The sequence below is a fragment of the Schistocerca nitens genome, chromosome 2 (assembly GCF_023898315.1).
Source record: "Schistocerca nitens isolate TAMUIC-IGC-003100 chromosome 2, iqSchNite1.1, whole genome shotgun sequence".
Classification (NCBI taxonomy): Eukaryota; Metazoa; Arthropoda; class Insecta; order Orthoptera; family Acrididae; genus Schistocerca; species Schistocerca nitens.
In genome coordinates this window covers 977,397,081-977,419,994 of record NC_064615.1, presented here as the reverse complement: position 1 = coordinate 977,419,994, position 22,914 = coordinate 977,397,081, and the positions used below count along the sequence as shown (strand labels likewise).

The window sequence follows — 22,914 nt, the reverse complement described above, 5'->3', positions numbered from 1 at the left end:
AGTGAAAGTGTGAAACCTATTGAAATTCATCGACGAATGAAGGTTCAGTACGGTGATGGATGTTTGTCACAGCAGCAAGTCTACGAATGGAGTGGGAAATTCTCAAATGGTGTACTTTAGTGGAAGATGCTCCTCGTCCAGGTCAGGCACAACGAGTTGTGACTCCACAGAACATTGCATCAGTTGAAGCCATAGTGAAGGAAAACCGCCGAGTGACATTGAACGACATTGCAGCATGTTTACAGATTAGTCATGGGTCAGCACACCACATTGTGCATGATGTGCTCCAGTTTCACAAAGTGTCGGCAAGATGGGTGCCACGGCAGCTGACTGCTGAAATGAGAGAACGACGTTTTGATGCATGTGAAGAACTTCTTCGGCGCTTTGAACGAGAAGGTAATGGCTTCCTTGCAAGAATCGTTACTGTGGACGAAACCTGGGTTCACTTCCACCAACCGGAAACGAAGACAGCGAGCAAGGAATGGCGCCATTCCTCATCACCAAAACCAAAGAATGTTTCGAACAGAACCATCAGCAGGGAAGGTTATGCTGACTCTCTTTTGGGACGAAAAAGGCGTCATTTAGGAGCATTACATGCCTAGAGGGACCACTGTCACCACTGCATCACACACAGATCTCCTAAAACATCATCTGCGGCCTGCAATCAAATCAAAGCGACGTGGACTGCTATCAGCAGGTGTCCTTTTGCAACATGACAACGCAAGGCCCCACACTGCCCGTATAACAGTTGCAACAATCACAGACCTGCATTTTGATTGTCTTCCTCATTCACCATACTCACTAGACCTTGCCCCAAGTGATTTCCGTATGCTTGGACCACTCAAAGACGCAATGGGAGGACAGAAGTTCCGTTCTGATGAAGAGGTACGGCAAGCGGTGCATGAGTGGTTGCGCGGACTACCAAAAGAATTTTTTTCTAAAGGAATTTATGCACTTTGTGAGCACTGGAGGACTTGAGTGTGGGGGAGATTATATTGAAAAGTGATACAGCTTCGTACCATTTCTGCATACTAAATAATATTTTAAAAAATGTTTAAGATTTTCATTTGACTCACCCTCGTACTACGCGAACACGTGCCTTCTTGGTATCAAAGAATGTCAGCCTTTTGCCCTGGCCCGCATGATCACCAGAACTGTCGCCAATCGAATACGTGTGGAATATGTTGAAACGACGGGTGCATCTCTGTGACCCATTGCCAGCCACGCAAATGACCTTTGGAACCAGGTGAAAGCAGCATGGACGGCTATACCACAGAACGCCATTAGCGGCCATACGCGACATGCCATCACGCATGGTACAAGTTATCGGGGCCCATGGCGGACCCTGTGCCTCCTAGAAAACAGGACACATACTGAACCGAGATGAAAGAAATGCTAATCATTCCTGCAGAAAATACTAATGTACATGTCCTGTGAATATGACTGTCATATCTCTAGTCGTTCATGGTGTTCTGTTTTTTCCTGAACATGAGTGTAGTTAATGAAATGGTGAAGAGTGGCGATTCTGTAACTTTGAGTCCGAGTTATGTAAGCAGATAACTTATTTTAGTCACAGTTCAACAATCAAACAAACTGACCCGAACCAATAAAGGAAAAATCGTGCGAAATATTTGCCTATCTGTTTCATTACAAATTTTGCGCGATCAAGCAATGTAAAGAGAAAATTACCTGTATTTTTTCACACTTCTCAAATCAATCTTTACAATATCATATTTCCAAAAAGCTACATCCCCTGCGTTTGCATCTCTGTGTTCTGCGGTTTACTTACAGACCGCTCAGCTGCGTGACCAACACACCACCCTCTCACATACTTCTCACTGAATACTGCTACTGACAACCAAAGATCACTTTGCTTGTACTCAGAATCTCTGTGGCGTAACCTATCGACTATTGAAGTCTTCTGTCTGAATAGTATCCATTCTACAGATATGAAGTATGCCACATCGAATAAAAGGAGTGCTCAGATCGTTTTCATTGAATACCAAAAATAAGCTTGGAATCTTACACAGTACGCAATGAAGAAACCATTGAAAGGGTGAGAAATATAATCAGAAACAGCCAAAATAAATCCAAGAAGGCTGCCACAAGGAATTGGTGGCAACAGAGAAACAGAATGCGATATCCTGATATAAGATCTGAACTTGTTTACTTCTAAACTTTCGGTATAGCACAAATTGAAACCAGCTTATTTTCACAATCGCTTTGCTCTGTGTAACACTTTGATTGGATTTAATTTAGACAGTCAGAATTTTGGAGTGAGTCATGTAATGACTGATGAAGCAAACTTCCATTTAACCGGTTACGTGAACAAACAGAATGTGAAATTATGGACAGACCAACACTCATGTGCGGTTCATGAAAGCCCTTTACACAGTACAAAAGCTACTGTATGGGGAGCATTAGCAACGTCATGGATAATAGCTACATGTTTAGTTTGGAAATGATAATGGTGTTACTGTAAACGTTAACGGCGATCGTTACTGATAAATGCTCAGAGAATTTGTTATTCCTGAATTACAACATCGGAATCCCAGTTTTGGGGACAAGTCACGCAAGTCTTGAAACAAGAAAATTATTGTAATAGGCGTCTCCCAATCGAGTAATTTCGAGGTCTGGTGAAAATGAACGGCCTCCCCATTACCCACACTTAAATTCTCCGGTTGTTTTGAGGGGTTTATTTAAAATCTAAAGTCTATGTCAATAAACCAAGCAACTTGGAGAATGTGAAAGCAGCCAAAGAAATTAACTTTACTTGGTATCGAATGAAAAACTTGCAAAAGTTGTGGATGAAGAGTGAGTTCGCAGTGAGGAATGCATATGATTCACCGCAGAATACCTAAAATCTGTGTTTTTCAGAAAGTAGGCAATGTTTGTGATTTTTCTGCGTTTTAGTGTCTCATATTACTAACCAATTTAGTATTACAACTGAAAGTTTTACACGGATAAAATTATGTTGCTAAATGACTTTCTTGGTGCACGATCACCCAGTTCTACTTACAGGTTTCCTAATCAATAGCTTCCAGGGGCAACGAATGATTCATTTTTCAGTATTTTTGAAACGGCCCTATTGATTACTAGTTGGACTGTTACACTGAGAGCAACCGCTACTTCAGTATCTTGTTTAATTTCCTACCCTGTAATAGAAAGGGAATTGACAAGGGAACAGTAATGAATAGAAACAATTACGGAAGATCAGGGTATGAGACTACCCCCATAACATCCTCTGATTTTAATGCAGCAGTATTTGCTTGACATGGCAGAGTATGGGCATTTTTTATTACTCTGTATAAGATAATAAAATCTTAACTGAATAATATAATGTTGGTTTTTGGCTTCAGCCGCGAGGGTGAGCCACGGCTGGCGAGTCCCTGGTGGAGGAGAAACGCATCCATCGTGGAAGACTCGATCCCTGCCTACTGGAATGCTATGTGAATACACGGGTAAGCCGTTCTGGCTGTGCCCACACCACAGGAAGTCGCTCTTTGAAAATGGGAAGTCTAGTTACGTGTTCTGTGTAGGTTGTCTGATGAAGCCTTCTACAGGTGTCTGGCGGGCTAGCGTCGCAGAGGAGACACGACACAAACTTCAGTTACGCCCCTTCTCATTGTCTGATAGTGGGTGCTTCTCGGCTGGAGCGGCCAGGAGGTACCTAGTGAGGCGGAGCCGAGGGCATATCCCTTCTCAGTGAACGCTTAAACACAGTCACAGGTTAAGCAGTGGGAGGTGGAACAACCTTGAGATTCCGATGCAAGTTTCACCAGAGACAATTGTCTAAGGGTCTGCCTTCTCCGACAAGTTGGCGCCAGAGCAATTTGCTGCACAAACAAGTGCTTTCTCTCTCTCTCTCTCTCCCTCTCTTTCTCTCTCTCTCCCTTATCTACGTCTGTCTCTGATAGACGTACGGGGAAATTTGCATTCGATGTCATTAACGATGACAAAATCCAAAATCGTCCTCTCTCTCTTCCGTTGGCTAGTATCTAAAATTTGGGGTGGAAGGCATATGAACTTGTAAGCGTACTGTCATATCGCTGGCAGAGTTGTGGAGTATCTTTGCGGGCAGTCGCGTCTGTCGAGTCGAGCACGGGACACGGAACTGTTATGTTGTGTAGTTTGTAGCTCTGCATGTGTGAGAGGCATTGTTAACATGGAAGTTGAAGTGTTGCTACAAGTGTTATTACAGTAAAGTGATAAACTAAGTAAATGATTCAGAGGAAAGTGCGTCAAGAAGTAATTTAAAAATGAGCAGTGCTGCTGATAACGCATTTGTGTATCCTCTCATTGCGTGTCGTACCGTACTGTATCAATCATCCGCGCCGTGTTCGGTCTCCCAGGATGAACTAATATGAATCAGTAATACTATTTACCACAAAAGAGAGCATTTAAGTGCCAGTGTCCTGTTGCGAGCGTGAGAACGTGCGTTCGGTCATCGCGTTCCGCATCATCAACAATCAGCCACGCCGCGACGGTTACGCGCACGCTCGTACAAATGAGAACTGAGAACTGAATAATTAACTCTATAATCAGTGTTATATCATAACTAGTGTCAAGGAGGACTGGTACCAAATATCTGAGTATACGTGACGAGCGTAAGAACTTTCGTGCGATCATTCGGCTTTCGCATCATCAACAATCATCCGCGCCGTGTTCGGTTACGCGTAGGCTCGTCCTAGTGACTTTTGTGGACAGATCATCATCAAGATTGTTATTTGGGATAAACATTTATCAATTAGAATGTAAACAGTGCAACCTGCGATTTCCTTTATTCGTCTCAAAATATAGTTGTTCATACCAGACTCGCTTGCAAATTTCGACAGATAATTTCAGGCACGCCAGCAGCAGTGTGGAGCAGAACAGTACGACCGCCGCGGGATTATCAGGTACGTGGTATGGATAGGGCGCACGGTCAAGAAAAGTAGAAACGACAACCAGTTTAAGGGACCTCCACCCTCATTAGTACTCCCGGGCGTGTTACAAACTTCTGTATCTGTCACGAAACTACATTATTTTTAAAAGATCATTATTGTTTTTATCACCATAATTTTCTAAAGCTCTGATACTGATTACATAAATTTAGTAGTAGTTACTTTTTTCCGTTGCTACCATTAAGGCATAACACGATATGGCGGAAGTTACGCTTGTGAAACGTGAGTATGGACAAAATGTTCCTCACTTAGTCTACCCACTAAACATGTACTTTGTTTTTTACCGCGGATCTATGACTGCAAAAGTGGAACAGACAGGTGACATATGCTAAGCATCTCATATGCTAAATATCTCATGAACATCTCTACTCCGCGTTGTATGAACTTCCTGTGTTGGACCAGAAATTGCTTCATTACTCACTTTAAAAGAGTAAACGAAAACAACAGTTGAATACAACAGAAACTACATAATTGCTACTGTAGTGCTGCACAAATTATTATTATTATTGACAGTGACCAGACACAAAGCATTAGCAGCCTGAAGTCTTCCAATTTCTAGCAGTTCATGTATATGGAGTCCAGCACTCAAGTGATTTCTGACAGTAATTATAGCCCACATATTTTAACTTGGTTCATTTTAAACGAGGGTGCAAGTTTTGCGTGAAACAAGTGTCGCTATGGAGGCGCATGGTGCAACTTTCTGTTCTGAGGAGTTGCAGGTAGCACTCGCGATGCAGTGGAAGTTTCTTCAGCATTTACTGTATCAGAACAAATGAAACAGAAACATTGCAGCAAATATTTAAATATGTGGAAATAAAAGTTTTCCTGTGATGTCAGCGAAACAAGTAAGGGCCGGAAAGTACTTTTAGCATGTTTTATGATGTGTCCTGACGGCGAACGAACCGAATATAAAAGCGCTTGTTAGAAATAATTCCTACCAGTCTTCTCATTGACTCATTAATGTTTCTTTAATAAAATACGTACGAGACATAAATTTCATTTAGCTTCCATCATTTTAAAAATGAAGCTATTCATATTGAATCCTTTTTCATACTTAAGTTTAGATCGGTACTAATGTTGGGCGGGCGGTAGTATTAGCTAATATGTGACTGCACCCGTGAGTAATGGTCTCAGAAAGGTTGGGAATCGCTGCCCTAAGTGGTGCTAAGAAGGGAAGTACAAAAGGATATCCTAGTGTTAGGCGCAGAAGAGGAAACACGTACCAGGCTCCAAGGGAAGGAAACGCAAGACTCTGATGTTAGCAGACTTCCGACTACTGCTGTTGGAGGAAATCAACTGCTGATGGGTAACAGCACAGACCCAGAGGCGACACTGACTTCTTGGTGGTAGGCGCCGATCTGCGAGTTGTATGTTGGTTTCGGTTAGGTATTGTTCATTCTGAGACGACGGTCTCGAAATGCAAGCTTTAGTTCAGACCAGTTTCGGTGATATCATTAAATCCCTCATCCTAAAAAAGATGTTCAAATGTGTGTGAGACCTTAAGGGACCAAACTGCAGAGGTCATCGGTCCCTAGACTTACACACTACTTAAACTAACTTAAACTAACCTATGTTAAGAACAACACACACGCCCATGCCCGAAGGAGGATTCGAACCTCCGGCGGGAGAGGCCGCGCAGTCAGTGACATGGCGCCTCTAACAGCGCGGCCACTCCGCGCGGCTCCCTCATCTTGAGTTTTAGAATGAATTGAAGATTAGTTTCTTATTTCCACATACTTACTATCGAAGAACTGCTGTTGGGTGGCTTTGCATACATGATTAACGTTCACTTAGCTATAACACAATGATCTACGCAGTTGCTTTTGGTTCTATCGGAATGTATGAGTCTTGTGCCCCCATTTATTACAGACGATGCACTTAAGTTACTTTTGTCTCACCCTTTCTCTCTGCGGCCCATGTACATGAGATTTTTGTATGTTATATTAGTGGTCACATAAGGAGATAACCGATAAATTGATTTTCTTTTATGCGTATGCCGCTGCTGCCTAAACTGTTACGACATCTGAAAAGGGATGAAAAACATTAAACGAGTAGAAGTAATATGAATGATGATGATGTTTGGTTTGTGGGGCGCTCAACTGTGCGGTCATTAGCGCCCATACAAAGCCCAAATTTCACAAGTCAGATTTTTGTACAACCCAATTTAGCCACTGTGGCGAATGATGATGATGATGATGATGATGAAATGATGAGGACAACACAAACACCCAGCGCCCGGGCAGAGAAAATCCCCAGCCCGGCCGGGAATCGAACCTGGGACCCCGTGATCCAGAGGCAGCAATACCATAATATGAATGAGTCGTTTCCTTTTTGGAGGAAGTATATTCCTTCTCCTCATCACTTAACTAAGTTTAAGAGTACCGGCACTTGCAATGGTAGCCGGCCGGGGTGGCGGAGCGGTTCTAGGCGCTACAGTGTGGAACCGCGCGACCGCTACGGTCGCAGGTTCGAATCCTGCCTCGGGCATGGATGTGTGTGATGTCCTTAGGTTAGTTAGGTTTAATTATTTCTAAGTTCTGTGGGACTGATGACCTCAGATGTTAAGTCCCATAGTGCTCAGAGCCATTTGAACCATTAAGAGCAGTATTTGTTTAGGCTGATTCCAGCAACACGTTGCAAAAAAGAAATTGCAAATATCTGTCAAAATACCAGAGAAATTGCGCCTGACGACTCTTAGAACAGACACCTTGTATACAGCCCCCCCCCGCCCACCATGTTAAATGTAAGTTATACTTCATGTAAGTATCGGCCAAATTTTAAAATTTAAAAGGCTATTCATTATCTACTGATTAAGAGGTATAATATCACGTTAAATGTTCCCCACAGTGGAAAATTACTTTTTCTTAAAACTGTGTATTTGTCTTCAGACAGAATAACTCACGGCTTGGAAAAATCCGGACTGTATTTATCCAGTATTTGAGAATGAGAGCACTTGGCGACTTCCATTTTCTGAAACTAGAAGGATATTTTAATTTTTACATCAGCTTTTAAAGAGTTAAAGTTTGCCGTATCTGCATATGTCAAAATAACTTTGTTGGTCAAAATGAATTCGTCAGACTTTACTTGTACGTTTTTCCGGCCGATCGACTCGCTACACCAAGGAAAATATCCAGCAGCGATGCAATATGTAATCTACATTGAATGGGAGTGTTTGTGCGGAGTTAACTATCCTAAGGTCACTGATACAAGCAAAACTTCTGTCTGACCGAACTACTCAGCTACCTGGTCAAAAGTGACAGAGAGATACTTCCATACTGAAGGTACGGATAAGGACTTAAGGTTGCTGAGATTAGTTCAGTTAACAACTCAGTTCACTCAGATGGGAGGAGAAGTCTCACTTCCCACCCCTCAACTTCACTATACTCTGGTTTGAATTTCTGTACTCGTATGCAACGGTTGGATAAAAACATGGAAACGCCGCAAGAAATGCATGCTTGAACATAAATGCAGATGCTGGCTAAGCCTGCAGGTTGCGCTGTTGCATCTGACCACAAAGAGCACCTGTGAAATGTCCTCAATACGTTGCAAGTGTTAGTCATGGTGAGAACAGTGTTGTGTGTAGTTGTGAGTGCGTCATATCGGAGCTAAGAGAATTCCAACGTGGGCTCATTTTTGGTGCTGGTCTGGTGGGTGCGCCCGTAAACAAGATAGCCGAAGTGTTCGGTGTTTCAAGAGGCACCGTATCGAAGATTTATAGCACATACAGGAAACGTGGAAAAACATAACCAAGTGGACAAAAATGTGTGTAGAGTGATCGTGACAAGTGTTCACTGAAGAGGACTGTGACGAAAAACAAGGGGACAACAAACGCTAAAGTCACTGCAGAACTGAATGTTGTACTCGCGAGACCTGTCGGCACCAAAACAACACGCAGAGTGCTTTAAAAGGGGGAAATTGAAGGGCCAGATGGAATTCCTAAACCACTCATTACTTTTGGACATGACTATAACGGAAAAAAGAGTGCCCGAGTTGTAAAAGCTGCACTCTAGAACAATGAAGTATGGCGTTTAATCGGACGAGTCTCGTTTCACAATGTTTCCAACTTCTGCCCGAGTTAACGTCCCAAGAGTCAAACATGGCTGCGGTTTGGTGATGATTTTGGCAGCTACACTGTTTGATCAAAAGTATCCGGACACCCCCAAAACATACGTTTTTCATATTAGGTGCATTGTGCTGCCACCTACTGCCAGGTACTCCATATCAGCGATCTCAGTAGTCATTAGACATCGTGAGAGAGCAGAATTGGGCGCTCCGCAGACCTCACGGACTTCAAATGTGGTAAGGTGATTGGGTGTCACTTGTGTAATACGTCTGTACGAAAGATTTCCACAGTCCTAAACATCCTTAGGTCGACTGTTTCCGACTTGAAAGTGAAGTGGAAACTTGAAGGGACACGTAGAGTACAAAAGCGTACAGGCCGACCTCGTCTCTTGACTGACATTGACCGTTGACGATTGAATAGGGTCGTAATGTGTAAAAGGCAGAGATCTATCCAGACTGCAACGTCCCCTTAGAAAAATTAGTGAATTACTGTGCTGATAAACATCTTACATTATTTGATTTTCAAACAGCTGAGCAGAACTGAACGTAATTGGTTCAAATGGCTCTGAGCACTATGGGACTCAACTGCTGAGGTCATAAGTCCCCTAGAACTTAGAACTACTTAAACCTAACTAACCTAAGGACATCACACACATCCATGCCCGAGGCAGGATTCGAACCTGCGACCGTAGCAGTCGCGCGGCTCCGGACTGAACGCCTAGAACCACTAGACCACCGCGGCCGGCAACTGAACGTACTCAGACAATTCGCTCTTTACCTATTCTGATCAACACTAAACTGACAGCCAATGTTTTTAGCGCAACGCAATCTGACTTTCAATAATCTCTACAAGAGAATGGCCCTGACTAACATTAACCTATGCGTTTCACAAATCACTTACCTCACAAAAATCTTCGTTACTCGAACTACTGCAATACAGCGAGCGCCAATACTGCCAGCTACATAAAAGATTCTTACTACTGAAGGCACTAACTACTGACAGGCATACTAAGCAAATGAAAGATTTTGATAGAGAACAAACAATGTATTTACCTTAATAGTGTTCAAAAGTTATAATATATATATATCAGTCCATGATATCCAATATTACAAATTTACTCTTTCTGACAGACACACATCCAGATCGTCCGATCTCAAAATTCCGCCATCTCTCTCCCCACATCCACCACTGCTGGCGGCTCACCTCCAACTGCGCAACGCTACGCGCTGTTAACAGCCAACTGCCCAACGCTACAATAGCCAACAACAATGCAAACCAGCCACAGACTGCACACAGCACAGCCAGTGATTTTCATACAGAGCACTACGTGGTGTTACCAACATAAAAACCTAAACAGCCTACTTACAAGACCATCACACAAAAATTCCAAACGGCATCAGGATCCACTACAAGAACTTTGACAGTAAGGCGGGAGGTAAGAAAACATGAATTTCATGGTCGAGCGACTACTCATAAGCCACACATCAGGTTGGTAAATACCAAACGACATCTCGTTTGGTGTGAGGAGCGTAAACATTGGACGACTGAACAGTGGATAAACGTTGTTTGGAGTGACGAATCGCGGTACGCAATGTGGCGATCCGATGGCAGGGTGTGAGTATGGCGAATGGCTGGTGAACGTCCTCTGCCAGCGTGTGTAGTGCCAACAGTAAAATTCGGAGGCGGTGGCCTTATGGTGAGGACGTGGTTTTCATGGAAGGGGCTTGCGGCCCTTGTTGTTTTGAGTGGTACTATCACAGTACAGGCCTGCAATGATGTTTTAAGCATATTCTTGCTTCCCACTGTCGAAGGGCAATTCGGGGATGGCGATTGCAACTTTCAACACGATCGAGCACCTGTTCATAATGCACCGTCTGTGGCGGAGTGGTTACACGACAATATCATCCGTGTAATGAACTGGCCTGCACAGAGTCCTGATCTAAATCTTATAGAACACCTTTGGGATGTTTTGAAACGCCGACTTCGTGCCAGGCCTCACCGATCGACGTCGATACCTATCTTCTGTGCAGCACACCGTGAAGAACGGGCTGCCATTTACCAAGAAACTTCCCAGCACCTGACTGAACGTATGCCTGCGTGAGTGGAAGCTGTCATCAAGGCTAAGGATGGGCCAACACCGTATTGAATCCCAGCGTTACCGATGGAGGGCGCCACGAACATGGAAGTCATTTTCAGCCAGGTGTCCGCATACTTTTGATGACGTAGTGTATGTTGTGGTATTTCTTGAGGCCCACGATTACTCTGCAACGCCGCGTTACTGTCAAGGATTATGTGACATTTTTGTCAGATCAGGTCCATCCCATGATACAATGGTTGTTCTCCAATGGCGGTGCTGTGTCCCAATAAGACATTGTTGCTGTTCACGTAGCTCACTTCGTCCAGGACTGGTTTTGTGAGCAAGAGAATGAAACATCTCAGCTCCCCTGGCTTTGTAGTCTACCTGAACTTGCCATTATTTTACAGGGAGAATGGTACCAGATTCCTTTGAAAACCATTCAGGGCCTGTATTAATCCATTCCGAGACGACTGGAAGATGTTTTGAATGCCACACCTTATCAGGTAAGGTAATGTGTCGTGTTTTCGGTGTTCTCATGTTTCTGTCCACCCCCTGTAGAAACTACCACATAACTCATATGTGGTACTACTAGAATCTCTAAATTCTGAACTACTGACTGTTAAGTACTGTATTTACACGGTACAACATTGCATTGCCATAACGAGAACTAATTGTGTAACATGTGTCCTGTTTTAGGAGAACAAAATGTATTCAAAGCAAAGTGTTATTGTTAATCTTTTGTTTTGTTTATTCTTTGGCATATATAATTTGTATTCCAGTTCTATACCGGTGGCTAGTTCTGGTCATACTTTGGCACGACGTCGCTGTATTGTGTACTATATACACTCCCGGAAATTGAAATAAGAACACCGTGAATTCATTGTCCCAGGAAGGGGAAACTTTATTGACACATGCCTGGGGTCAGATACATCACATGATCACACTGACAGAACCACAGGCACATAGACACAGGCAACAGAGCATGCACAATGTCGGCACTAGTACAGTGTATATCCACCTTTCGCAGCAATGCAGGCTGCTATTCTCCCATGGAGACGATCGTAGAGATGCTGGATGTAGTCCTGTGGAACGGCTTGCCATGCCATTTCCACCTGGCGCCTCAGTTGGACCAGCGTTCGTGCTGGACGTGCAGACCGCGTGAGACGACGCTTCATCCAGTCCCAAACATGCTCAATGGGGGACAGATCCGGAGATCTTGCTGGCCAGGGTAGTTGACTTACACCTTCTAGAGCACGTTGGGTGGCACGGGATACATGCGGACGTGCATTGTCCTGTTGGAACAGCAAGTTCCCTTGCCGGTCTAGGAATGGTAGAACGATGGGTTCGATGACGGTTTGGATGTACCGTGCACTATTCAGTGTCCCCTCGACGATCACCAGTGGTGTACGGCCAGTGTAGGAGATCGCTCCCCACACCATGATGCCGGGTGTTGGCCCTGTGTGCCTCGGTCGTATGCAGTCCTGATTGTGGCGCTCACCTGCACGGTGCCAAACACGCATACGACCATCATTGGCACCACGGCAGAAGCGACTCTCATCGCTGAAGACGACACGTCTCCATTCGTCCCTCCATTCACGCCTGTCGCGACACCACTGGAGGCGGGCTGCACCATGTTGGGGCGTGAGCGGAAGACGGCCTAACGGTGTGCGGGACCGTAGCCCAGCTTCATGGAGACGGTTGCGAATGGTCCTCGCCGATACCCCAGGAGCAACAGTGTCCCTAATTTGCTGGGAAGTGGCGGTGCGGTCCCCTACGGCACTGCGTAGGATCCTACGGTCTTGGCGTGCATCCGTGCGTCGCTGCGGTCCGGTCCCAGGTCGACGGGCACGTGCACCTTCCGCCGACCACTGGCGACAACATCGATGTACTGTGGAGACCTCACGCCCCACGTGTTGAGCAATTCGGCGGTACGTCCACCCGGCCTCCCGCATGCCCACTATACGTCCTCGCTCAAAGTCCGTCAACTGCACATACGGTTCACGTCCACGCTGTCGCGGCATGCTACCAGTGTTAAAGACTGCGATGGAGCTCCGTATGCCACGGCAAACTGGCTGACACTGACGGCGGCGGTGCACAAATGCTGCGCAGCTAGCGCCATTCGACGGCCAACACCGCGGTTCGTGGTGTGTCCGCTGTGCCGTGCGTGTGATCATTGCTTGTACAGCCCTCTCGCAGTGTCCGGAGCAAGTATGGTGGGTCGGACACACCGGTGTCAATGTGTTCTTTTTTCCATTTCCAGGAGTGTACTTTGTTTGGTCAGTCTGTAAGAATCCAAGCAGTAAGTATGTTTTCCCACTGAAGTTTACACTCTCATATTTGGGTTGCGAAGTAAAGATATACAGCTATTACTTCTGCATGTTGGACATTCGATAAAGATTCGCAGATTCGATATTTTATCTACGGGGGTTGGAACTTAAATAGTGGCAACTATTTATTCACAACCGATACAAAAGAGTTACATGTTTGCACCTTTTACTCTCTTTCATAGTAGTCACCAGCGTTGTGCATATCCCGTTGCCAGCGATGTGGAAGGAGTATACCGTTAGCAAAGCCTGTTCTGTTGATGGTGCGAATGGAGCGGTCTAAAGTCATGGTAATTCTCGTGTACGACTGTGATGGTGTTATCCTAACCCATTAAGTTCCTCCACTGCAGACCGTCAATGCACAGTATCACTGTTCGTTTTTGGAGCATCACCTTCGACCAGCTTTCCGAAAGAAGCGGCGACACATTCTGAGCAACCCACCCATCATTTTGCACGACAATGCGCGGACGCATACAGCGCAAGCTGTGGCTGCTCTGTTCGGTCGATGGTACTGGATAGTACTGTACCATTCACCATACTCCCCGGACTTAAGTCCTTGCAACTTTGATTTGATTCCGAAGATGAAGGAACCACTTTGTGGCATTCGCTTCAGAACTGTTCCAGAGATTCGACAGGCAGTAGGCCGCTCCATTCGCACCATCAACTAACAGGCCCTGCTAACTGTATACTACGCTTTCCACATCGCTGGCAATGTGTTCTACACAACGCTGGTGACTACTTTGAAGGAAAGTAACAGGTGCAAACATGTAACTCTTTTGTATCGGTTGTGAATAAATAGTTGCCATTATTTAAGTTCCAACCCTCGTATTTTCTTACTTTTGTTTAGTGCTCAGTTTTGACTTAGGGATATTAGAAAATAATCTGTTGGTGATTTGGATCATTTTCATGCAGTTTCTTCCCTAGCATTTTAGTATTGCATAAAAAGTCTCTTAATTATTATTATTCACGTATGGGCCCAGTAGGACTATGCGAGGTACAATTCATCAGTGTCACGTTTGATGGCTGGCCTTTCTTTGTGCCCAGATTTGTTTCATCCTTTCTGAATGAAGTCTCTTTCTTTTGTGAGACCACGGTGTTTCAGACCGTTTTCTAATTTCCCTCTGACCAACTTTCCAATCAAATACCTTTTATCTAAATGTTTTCCTGTCTGTAAGGTCTGCCTGAGTTATATCGACTGCTTTAAGATCCTTCTTAATCGCAGCAATCAATATCATTGGCTCAGTTTTGGCCTTACTTCTGTTTCCGTAGAATCCTACTATTTGTTTTGTCAGCCTAGTGGGTGCCATTCTTTTAATGTGCCCGTAAAATTTAAATCTTCGTTTTCTCATGTCACAATGTATGTCTGTGTATTCTTCTATTTCCTTATTACTTCTCAGCCTATAACTTTTTCCATCAGTAACTTTGGGGCCTACTATTTTCCTAATAATATTTCTTTATTTCTTTTGAATTTATTCAATATCCCTCTTCCTATTTAAAATTAAATTTTTTGCTCCATAAAGACATTCAGGTTTGATTACTGAATTTAGTAAGTGATTTTTTATTATAAATATTTTTTGTTAATCTGAATGCAGTTGCCACCTTTTGACAGCGAACTTCATTTGTAGCTTTTTCCAGACCGTTTTCTTTTATGATTTCCCCCATATATTTAAACTGAGATACCCTTTTTATTTTGCTTGTTTGTTGCATGCCATGTATTCCATTATTTCGAATGATATTTATAGTCCTACCTTTTCCGAGACTTCTTTAAGAATTTCAATTTGTTTTTGGGCTGTGGTAACATCCCTAGTTAAAGTGTCAGATCAACTGCACCCCAAAGGCGAGGCAATCTACTGTAATATCACTTGTACCTAACCTGATTGACTGGTCTATATTTTGAATCAACTTCGCTCTTAGATCTAATGATATTTTACCTCTTTGTGTTAGTACTAATAAATTACAGTTGTAGCCTACTGCCTTCTTTATCACACTACCAGAAGATATTTGCACTTTCATTCTGTTATTTTATATCCAGATAAATGAGTAATGTCTTTTAAACTTGCATTAGGAGTAGGTGGAGTAGGAGTAGGTGGTTTAAATAAAAACACGAAAGTGTTTTGTACATTACGTTTAATATGACAAATGCAAAACTATTACAACTACAACGTGAGTAATAAAATAATGAATAAATTCTTAACAATGCATGTAAAAGTTATTTACAATAAAAGGTACTCGTAAAATACTTGATACAGTATGTTTGGTATAGTAATACCACGTGAGACAGGAAAACTGTCCCTTATCAATACTCTACTTCCCGCAGTTCGAGACGAAATACGGAAATCCTCCTTGGCGATTACTGCTAAAACAGAGGGAGAGAATGGGGGGAGCGGAAAGGGTAGACTTTGTTATCTCAATCACCTACGGTGTCTGCGAATGCGGAATCAATAAATAAATAGTGGACAGGGATAGTGAAAAGACGAGGAAGCTTACATTCTTGCTTTCCTGGCTTTATACAGGAAGAGTATGGGTAGTAAAGATGATGAGGTGTGTTAGTTCCGCTAGAAGAGTTACGGTTAATTGATGTTATGGGGCTGGCCGTATTCTTGAATTATAAGTTGTACTCTTGAACTGCAGTACGTGCTCAAATTTGTTTCATTGTATTTCACGAAGAAGCAGAGTGACAGTGAGGGATTAAGGAACCGTGTGGATTCAACTACTGCTAGCAGCGGGCGATCTGGGGTAGATGACCGTAGTGAAACCAAAACAAGCGGACTCGCCTGGCGTAGCGGAACAATACACGACCGCGGGCGGCGCTGTGTGACGTAACGCGCGCCCACTTTCTTCTGTGGGCTTTCCTGGCGCTCCAGGGAGAACGCGACTCTAGAAGGCTGTGGGCTGGTCCGCCCAGCCCCTACGTGGTGGTCAGCGATGTAGCCGCTAGAAAGCGGACACACTTTCCGCTCACGAGCCGCCCATAGCGAACAGGTATCACGCGAATTGATGATGGTTCTTACGTGGAGTGGACTGGTTGTTAGCTACCGTTAGTGGTGACTTTGGCCGCGGGTGCTACGCTTGCCCCGAAGAAGACGACAAGTGCCTTCGCAGAAACATTTAATGCCCCAGAAGAACTGCATAGAGTCTATAGACTGGGATGCTCCCTTAGGGAAACGCAGTCACCGTCTTGTCCTTCTTATTAGATATATATTTCAGCTTCAGGTCACACTAGTCGTATCATTACCTGTTGCAATTCATTACCAACTCACCAGATGATCCGTGACGAAAGAAAGAGAGGCGGAAAACATATCTAACTTTTATCCATTCCGGATGTAGAATCTGCAGCTGTGATGAATAAATCAATCATTTCTGAAAGCCTTTACTCATAACAGTCGCAGTATTCCACATTCATTATGGATAAACGTTTTATTTCGCCACGTAACTAGGCCAGAGGAACAGTGAAAACTTACAGGAAGTGTAAACTGACGGCAATGAGAACAGTTCTCGTAATTAAATTCAATAAGCAATGTATCTTAGATAACGTTCCTCATAATTATGTTAGAGTTGTATTAGAGACCGCAGTGAATCAGTACAAGCAGCCAGAAATGCAAATGTGAAACCACATAGAAAAAATGAAATTAAGTCCCACTACAAACAAAGAGTCTTACTCAACAAATAATTTTGTGGCCTGAACCTAGATGTAAGAGCTTGACAACTTTGAAAATTCTTAGACATAGTTCGGCAATCTATGAATAAAGAACAGCTAAAAATTTCACCCATTCGACACATAAAGCGCTCACAACTGATCTGTTTGAAAAAAATCCACTAGATTTCAGCCAGCTTTTCCTGATCAACAACATACTTTATTTGACAGTGTGGTTAACACAGTATCCATTAATTTCAACAACAGGGAAATAATTTACTGATTAAAGGGCGTGAGAGCAACATCTAAAGGTGACTGAATGCAGTCGTCACTGAAAATCTTCGAAAACAGGCCATTTAATGACGACTTGGCAGTGAATCGAAACGGGGAATTATACAGCCTTTGTGACCTGCACCTGAAGTATATAGAGAAATTATTTCTCTGAAGCTACTCACGCGCAGCTACGTTACTAGGCAATGTTTCCACGGTCACGTGAAAAGCTTTCATCTGCCTTAATTTATAAAGCTATCATCTGAAGGTACTCTAACGCACTGCTTTTGCAGTTTGGTTGTAAAGGAGAGATGTTGTAAATGACAATCTGCGGTTAGTAACACCAACAACCCTACGAAAGCCACTGCATTGAAATGAACTTTTTTGGATAGGGCTTTTCTGTTGTGAGACGAAATGCCATTTCGCAGTACTTGCAGCGTACTGTTTTCCAAGTGGCATATTTTGACAAACAGTGTTTTATTTTCGAGTGAGACGTCAGTCATTGCATTTCACACGGAACAGCTCTCCGGTGATATGAAGAATGTGCCATCCAAATTTACTATGGTCTTATTAAAATTAATTGTTAATTGCGCCTTACATCACTGACCTGAGAACTCAAGGTCGCGCACAAACTACCTTCTGTTGCCTACGCGCTGGATTCGAGAAGTGCGCAACAGTTGAAACGCACTACAACCACGACTTGTTTTGATGTCCCCGAGCGCCGCTGTGAACCGTGAGTTTTGAAGGCGCAGGGAATTGCTACGACTGAACTTTAAGCGACCTGGAGCTGAAATGCTGTGACAACGCTACAGCGGCACTTGGCAGACGTAAATTAACAAGTTTTAATTATACTATAATACGGAGTTTCGGATGTGTGTCCAGTGATAATTTCCGTTGAAATTAACGATTAGCAGATAATACAGTGTGCAGCACGTTAATTAGGTTTAATTTCCCAATTTAGAAGAACGATATAAAAAATATACCAATTTTGCGCAATGTAGCTGGCCACTAGAGTGTTCAGACTGTGTTAACAACCTGACAGTTTGGAATCCACATCGGTTTCTTACAGTGCTGATATTTGACGCTGTCATGGTTGGCCAGTGTATTTGGAGGATTTAAAGCTAAATTACAGAGGAGGGACTAGGTCGGGATGAGAAACAGGGAGGCTCTCTATACAAAGTAGCGCTGCTTTTCGCAGCTGACGTTCGGGGCTGAAGCCAGACGTTCGACAGACAGGATCCCTGGACACCTTACGAACGGAGCTCCAAACTGCGACCGCTGCCAGTCTGTAACATAGATAAAAAGGAAAAAATAAGCATAATTTCTAAATTTTTCTCGTTTGAGTATTGAGCTGTCAAATTATTGAAACGCACGGTGGTAAGATCTAGAAATGTTTTGGCGACATTCTCGGTGCCTATGGTTACACAGGTTGAACCACTGATCTCGATATCCGTATGCATAAAAAATCGGACAAATACGAGTTGGACTCGCACTCGGAGGGTTCTGTACAAACTTAATTACGTATATAGATAATAATAATAATAATTTCACGAGGCTCACTCGGTGGTCTGGTGCAGATCTTTCTACTTGACGCGACTTCGGCGAGTTGTGTGTCCCTACGCTATCCCAGTTATCTAACCAGAGAAAGGGGCCCAACATTTAGATGTGGAATCCGAAACCAAGTGTTGTTTCTGGCGGCTCATCGCATAGCTGAGAGGTGAAGGCTAGGTTAAAATGAACACTGGAACATCCAGCGTCCTTACAGTTTTCAGGTAGATCCATCACCGCTAGACCACCAGGCCCGACACGTATGTAGGTAGTTCATTCATAGGTTCTGGTGAGTGAGTTTGCGAGTATCAAAATAATATGTGACAGTCATGGCCGTATTTATTGACTTGACTTAGAGGCTTAAATTATTTGTACCGCCAAGAGACCGTAAACCTTAGTATTTGACATAAATTACAGCTCGATAGCTCTAACCATTTCTGAGGAAAATGCGACTTCAGAGACGACAATATCTTTTGATTGTATTGATTTATAAATCAATAATTTTATACATCGCCAAAGGACAGTAAACGTTAATACTTGACACACATTTCAAAACGATGCCTGCAGCGGTTCCTGAGAAAAAGGAGTCTTAACAGTTGAACAGACAGACAGACATACGGCCAACAAAAAATGATTCAAATGGCTCTGAGCACTATGGGACTTAAAATCTGAGGTCATCAGTCCCCTAGACTTAGAACTACTTAAACATGATTAACCTAAGGACATCACACACATCCATGCCCGAGGCAGGATTCGAACCTGCAAACACCGAGCGAGGTGGCGCAGTGGTTAGACACTGGACTCGCATTCGGGAGGACGACGGTTCAATCCCGCGTCCGGCCATCCAGATTTAGGTTTTCCGTGATTTCCCTAAATCACTCCAGGCAAATGCCGGGATGGTTCCTCTGAAAGGGCACGGCCGACTTCCTTCCCTAATCCGATGAGACCGATGACCACGCTGTCTGGTCTCCTTCCCCAAAAACCAACCAACCAACCGAACCTGCAACCGTAGCAGCAGCGCGGTTCCGGACTGAAGCGCCTAGAATCGCTCGGCCACAGCGACCGGCTATGCGGACAACAAAGTGATCCTATAAGGATTCCGTTTTTACCGACTGAGGTACAGAATCCTAAAAATGGATGTACGTGCGTGTTCTAGCATTGCTCTGCAACGGGTGGAACAATTTCAACCAAATATTGTACACAGATGACTTAATACTAGAAGACAATTACTACCACATATATTTGTGGTGATGCTCGAAATAAGAGATACATGGGACGTAAACTATAATTTTGGAACGCTAGTAACAACTTTAGCCAAACCAGCATTCAGACTGCTTTGATGCGGCTAACCTCAACTTCCGCCCCTTCGCCAACCTCGTCCTCTCAGAGCAGCAGTTGCTCCGAACATCCTTGAATGTTTGTTGTATATATTCCACCCTCGGCCTCTACCTACCTGTTCGCCCTCGGCGGCTCCGTCTAGTCTTTGAAAGTTATTCCCTGACGTAATAACACATATCCTATCGTAGCGTCCCTTCTTCTAATAAATGTTTTCCTGGTATACCTTTTTCGTCAATTCTGCAGAGAACTTTCTCATCTTCTCAGTTCACTTAGGTTTCAGCAGCCTTCTGTAACACCATATCTCAAACGCTTCAGTCCTCTTCTACAACTACGTCTGGCATTCGTGAGGACTACGGCTCAGATCCTTGTCCGGGCATCCAAATTTAGCTTTCCCGTGATTTCCCTAAATCACTCCAAGCAAATGTCTACAAGCCATCTTACGGTGTGTGGCGAAGGGTGTTTTGCGCTCCACTGTCACTTCCCGGATTCCCTATTCCAGTGTCGAATAGGTCGCGGGAAGAACGATTTTGGAAAGCCTGTGCCTGACCTTCATGGTCTTTTCGTATGCTATACGTATTAAGAAAAAGGAAGCAATACATTGATTCTTCTAGGGATATACGCTCTCGGAATTTTGGCAGTAAACTATACCATGATACCCTGTTGTAGGGCCTGCCACTGGAGTTGGATGAGCATTTCCGCCTCGCTTCCGTGGGGCAAAAATTGTAGATGCTGACAATGGATTGACTTCAAGTGGGTACAGGTTGCCGTAGGTACGCAGAGATAAGTGTGGAGAGCTGCATGACAACAGACTAATGACTACAACAAGGCATATGTGATTGTTACCCATGACTGTCAAGTGACTCTTTTGTATCTCTTAGGTGTGACAACAAACACGTGAAATCAGGTACTGGCGCGTAGAACGACGGGAGCACCAGGTTCAGTGTTGATATCAGACCTTCGTTTTATGATAAACATGGCTTGAGCTCTGACACCAAGTGAACCTAGGACTTCAGTTGTAGACACGGCCGCACGATCTACCGCTGGCGAACCTTACCCCATTCCGCACTCTACGCTCCCCTCCCCTCCGCGCCCCATCCACTCAGCGGTATTCGAACCAGCAACCGCTGAGACGGTTGGACCTCATTACAGCACGTTAGTTAAAAGCAAATCACCAGGGCTAACTACACCATTCGACTGCGACTTACGAATTTATATGTTAAGATTTAACAGGAAATTTCGTGATTTAAGGCAGGACTACTTGGTTCCAGGTGCATTGAGGGTTCTTAAATGCTGGCAGTGAATTCGTGGTAATGAAACTTTCTATAGGCCAGATCAGAAATGTTGCCACTACACAGTTCATTCACTTTAATGTGACCACCACCTATTTTTGACTTCAATGTGCAAAAACCAGTCGCAAACGGGAGGTGACAGCACTAGCAGTGGCGGGTATGTAAAGAGTGTCAGTGGGACGCGGAAAATTGTGCAGCCCTTGTCATAATGTGATAACGGTAACATAATGTGTCACGTTTAAAAGAGAATGATTATTGGCTTTCAGGCGGAGGATGAAAACATTTCCGATACGGCTAATTTGTAAACTGTTCGCTTGCTGCCGCGGATAAAGTAGTCGTTTACTGCGCATGGTGAAATGGCACTATCCAAAAGGAGCGCCGAGTTAACAGTGGTGCACCACGGGCCACAGATGACAGGGGTGAAAGGCGGCTGCGGGGATATGTACCGGTGAACAGACGCGCAACTGTCGAATAACTAACCGCCAAGATGAATCACGGGGCTACCAACAGTGACTCCTCAACGACCGTTTATCGAACAGTGCTACTTATGGGCCTCCGCAGCAAACGCAATATTACGAACGTGCTTCATGCACCCATGCTGACTGTAGTTCATCGGCGACGATGGCTGGAATTTGCATGCCAATACCCCAGCCGAACGTCCACTGAGTGGCGACAGGTAGCCTTTCAGATAAATCACGCTTTATGTTTCATCAGACCGATGGCCGTTTGCTTGTATGGCGTGAAACGTCTGAAGGCAAACGCCGTGCAACGTGGAGTGAGTGTTGCAGACATTCCCGGGGGTGACCGCGTCGTTTTGGAAGACACCATGTATCAACAAAGTATGCAACTATCCTTGGAAACCGTGTCCACCCCTACACGCAGTTTCTTTTCCCTTGGCACCGGTATCTACCATCAGAACAATGCGACGTGCCACGGAGCTCACAGTACCTGTGCGTGGTTCGAGGAGCACCAGCATGAGTTTACCGTACACCACTGGCCACGAAACTTCCCGGATCAATACCCAATCGAGAATCTGTGTGGCTACCTCGATCGGGTTGTTCGCACCATGGATCCGCAGCCGAGAATTATAGCGTAGATTTTCACAGCATTGGAGTCGACGTGGCCCCATATCCCTGAAGATACCTTCAAGAATTCATTGACCTCCTTCCTACACCTCTCGCTCTGCAGAAGGTGATTAGTCAGGCTTTTGACAGGTGGTCACATTAATGTCACTAGACAGTATATAACATGGACATCTGTCACGAAGGCAGGCAGCATAGCGTTGCCAAGGAAATGTTGCTAGGCGTAGGACTGGTTCTCGAAAAGAGACAGTTGTCAATTGTCGCGGCGTCTCCCGGACTGCAGCAAGGAGTTCGTCACAAAAACAGCGCAGAGGCACTTATTCTCCATATAAAACGTACTTTTGAC

General features: G+C 44.3%; 1 protein-coding gene across 2 annotated transcripts in view; it reads right to left on the bottom strand.

The window, feature by feature from the left end:
- Nucleotides 1-15,519: 15,519 nt before the first annotated feature.
- Nucleotides 15,520-22,914, bottom strand: part of LOC126237307 (E1A-binding protein p400-like) — a 173,774-nt gene continuing 166,379 nt past the window's right edge. For both annotated transcript variants that reach the window (XM_049947267.1, XM_049947266.1), the window contains exon 7: nucleotides 15,520-18,597. The gene's annotated coding sequence lies outside the window, so the exon portion shown is untranslated. The remainder of the gene's footprint in view (nucleotides 18,598-22,914) is intronic.